Here is a 4,313-nt window from a genome sequence, read left to right on the forward strand (position 1 = left end):
TCCTTTCATATTTAAATAAATCTTAAAACATAAACTTTTCTTAAACAGATTAAACTCAAAACACGTATTTCTTAATAAATTAAGAACCAAATAATAAAACTTCTCAAATTCAATCATTTTCTGAATCACATTTAAAAACAGAATCTTAAAGCCCATAAAAATTCAGCAGCATCTCCCCTAAAACTTGAATTTTGCTACCCTTTTCGAGTCCTAACCAAACCATACCGCAACCCCTTCCATGGGTTCAAAACCAAATTAGTTTAAAATTAGACTAATTCTGAAAATTCATATCATTCTCATATTTCAAGAAAACAGATTCAAACTCAATTCATTTTTAATGAACCAAACTCGTTTCCAAAACTTTAAAGAAATAATGCAGCAACCATCCATTTAACAAAACCAAACCACAATCCAATAAAACAACAATCATATTCATCTTAAAATAGCCTGACAATACATAAGACTTTTATAATCACTAAAAGTACAATGATCACATTAATATCCATTTATAACAATTTCAAACTGTAAAATTGAGTTCTTTGAAAAAGTCCCTACATCGATAAGCGAAACCATAACCCAAACACGTCAAGGAATTCCTTTCCTCTCGACCCGAAATCAACGGCAACCGAAACCTCAGCTTCGCTTGCTTTCTCAATAGCAGAAATAGCCTCAATCGCAACATGCAAACTCGGTTTCTAATTCCTAAAAACAATAATATCACGAAAATCTTAAAACACATAACGGAAAACCAATGGCGAGAATTCCGAGATAGAGAAACTTATTGGAATAAGAGGAACGGTGCAGCAGCCACATCAACATTTAAGCGACATGCAACAATCAGAACTTGAGCCTATGTTACCATACCTTAGAGTTTATAACCAAACATAATGGAACACTAACACAAGGGTTTTCGAAAGATAAATACTCAATGTCATAACAAAACGAGACAGCAGCAGTCTCTGAACTGGCTTGGCGGTAGCCCTGGCAGCCATCTCAAGCGGCAGCGGCGACCAGACTCTGGCGACAGCGATTGAAACCAACATGCAGTGATTGTAACATTTTCAGAAACTTAAAAGAAACAAATCCCAATACTCAAAACCCAACCAGTAGTGGTCGTTGTTTACTACAGCAGCAGCTCTCGACGGCAAAGGCTTGGCCACCCATCATCAGTGGCGGCGACAGAGCGTGCGATGGCGGTTGGGCAGATCGGTGGTGGTAGAAACTAGCTCGGCCTTGGACCCCTCTCAATCTCCTCCGCGCGCTGCTCTTCTTACGCCGAGCTCTCCTCCCCGGCGACTCCAACGATGGCAGCGGCGGCTAGGCAGCGCTGCTCCTTCTTTCCCCTTGCGAACTCATCTCCCTCCCTCTCTTCTGTTCCTTGTGCGACAATGACCGCGGTGAAACTGGCGGCACAAGACGTGACAGCGAGGCAAGCTTGGCGGTGGAGCATGGCGCAGTGGCGGCACAAGCTGGACGCGGTCTGGGTGGCGACACTGGGTGGTGGCGCAGACAACTCCCCCCTTTCCCGGCGCTCTCCCTCTCTCTCGGATCCCCCCTCTTTTCTCTTCCCCCTTTCATTGTTCTTTTCTTTCTTTCTTCCCTTTCAAAACCGTGTCTGTGTGTGTGTGTTGGGGAGGAAGAGGGTAAGTGAGGTGTGTGAGTGAGTGTAAGTGTGTTAGGGTTTGGGTGATGTGGGTTAGTTTTGGTGTTTTTGTTAAAAAAAATAAGGGTAGTAGTGTAATTTTATAAAATAATTAAAAGTAGAATAATAATTAAAAACCAAATTAAATATAGGGTATCCATCTTAGTAATACCTTTCAATTACAATTTGTAAATTATTTTCATTCAAATGCTAATTTAATAAAAATTTGAGATAAAGTAAATTAATTCTCCTTTATTTATAAAATAAGATTAAAAATATTAAAATTAAGACATATAGAATAATCATTATTTTTAAATTATAAAAATTCTAAATTGTAAATAAGAGTTTGCCAGCATATATACAAAATTTAAAAAATATAATCTCAAGTAATTATAATAAATTATAAATAATTTATTAGTAAACTTTTAAAATCCGGAGTTTTATAATAGGAAAGGCAATTTTTTTCAATTTTATCTTTAATATTTAGTTTTAACTTTATCCTTGATGTTTCAATTTGTTTTGGTTATATGCTATCGTCGTATGCTTTTGAGAGTATTTTTTGATTTATTTCGTTTAACTCATTAAATCCAATTTATTACAATGAACTGTTTATATTAACTAATTGATTTGATTAAATATTTAAGTGTCATACTTAACTGATTTAATTAATTCATAATACCAAATTAAATTTTAATCATTTAATGATAAAACTAACATAGCTTCTTTTTGAAGATATTTTTTAATTTAATTTAATTTTATTGATTAAACAAAATCAATTATAATAATCAATTATAATCAATTGTAAATAATTTATTATTATATCAATTGTTTAATTTTAGATGGAATTAATAACATGATACAATAAGGAGGGACAATAGAGTCAAAAGAAGCACACTGCTAGAAGAAGGGAGATATGGTTCTATCTAACTCGAAGCGAAAAATAATACAGAGGAGGGGAATTCAATAGCTGGAGGAAACAAAGAGAGGTGTGGTGCATTGTGAGTCTTTGACTAATCTTTCTTTTTTCTTTTTCTATCATCTTCTTGTTCTTATTCTGGACTGCTGCTATTATGCAGATAACTAGTGGAGTTCCTCATACTGTTTATTCTCATCTTCCTTCAATTCATTTGTACAATTTATTTGTAAAAAACCACAAAAATCCCAAGTTATAGCCACGTACTCATACATACATACAAACTCCCATTTCACTTGTTTCTGTGGGATCGTATCATTTGGTGCTTTCATTGATGACATGGCTGAGAACACCCGTTTACAGTCTATGCAAGCCGCCATCAATAAACTCGTTGAGGAATCCGATGGTCACCATGAACAACTCACCGCGATTACACAATCCTTGGTGTCAATTCAGGTACAGCTCGCCCAAAAGTTTGATGACTCGCTGTGTCAACCTTCCCCTCACTCCATTTTCACTGCTCCATGACAAACATTTTCACTGCTCCATGACAAATGAAGGTTGATTTTTCGCAATTCTCGGGCAGGGATGATGTACTCCAATGGATCTTTTGGGTTGAGAGATTTTTCAGGATCGATGATATACTTGAGAATAAGAGGCTCGATTTGATTGCTGTTAGCCTCGAGGGCATGGCCCTGGCATGGTTCCAAATATGAAAAAAGTTGGATCAGGTACATGATTGAATTTCTTTGTCAACGACACTTCAGATTCATTTTGGCCCATCTCAATTTGAAAATCCCAGGGAAAAATTCTTGAAACTGAAAAAATATTCTTCTGTGAAAGTTTATTTTGAGGCCTTTAACGATTTAGCTGCTAGGGTGTTTGGAATGAATGATACTTTGCTGATGGATTGTTTTATTGGGTGATTATTGCCTGAGTTGCGACGTGAGGTAAAATCGTGCTACCCGGCTTTATTAATGTAGGCAGTAGCTCTGGCCAAGCATTTTGAGAAGAAGTTTGCTCCCAATATCCAGAGGTGGAGATCTCCAACCTTACCACACTCAGCTACACTGCCTAAAATTACTTCTGCCCCTACACCTAAACCATTGGCCATTACCCCAACATCCCAACCATCAAACTCATCTTCAACCTCACCTTTACTACCAACACCACCTAAACCAGCCACCATGCGTAAATTGTCTCCCATGGACATTCAGTTTCGGCGAGAGAAGGGCCTTTGTTTTACTTGTGATGAATGTTACTCTCCTTCACATCGTTGTGCTACCAAACACTTTCTTAATCCAATATGTGGAGGAATTACCCCGGGAAGAGATTGTTGTGGAAGAAAATCTCGAAATCAAGCAGCCACCACCGGTTGAACCTGATCCGTCTAAACCATTATACCTCTCTTATAACATTTTGACAGGAATTCCAGGAAGGAGATCAATTCGATTCTCTGGTTCTGTGAATGGGAAAGATGTCTGTGTTTTGAGGGATGGCGGCAGTTCAAATAATTTTATCCATCTAGCCCTCACCAAGCACTTGTTACTGGCTGTTCACCAGGCGCCATAATTCAAGGTTCAAGTGGGCAGTGGTGATCTCCTCCAATGCGAGGGAGAAGTAAAGGATGTTCCAATTTAGATCCATGACCATACTCTCTTCATCAATGCTTTGAATGCAGTCACGGTTAAAGATTCATTCCCGATGCTAATGGTGGAGGAGCTTTTAGATGAATTGTTTGGTGCCCATTACTTCTCT

This window comes from Arachis hypogaea, chromosome 11 (genome assembly GCF_003086295.3).
Source record: "Arachis hypogaea cultivar Tifrunner chromosome 11, arahy.Tifrunner.gnm2.J5K5, whole genome shotgun sequence".
In the NCBI taxonomy this organism is placed as follows: Eukaryota; Viridiplantae; Streptophyta; class Magnoliopsida; order Fabales; family Fabaceae; genus Arachis; species Arachis hypogaea.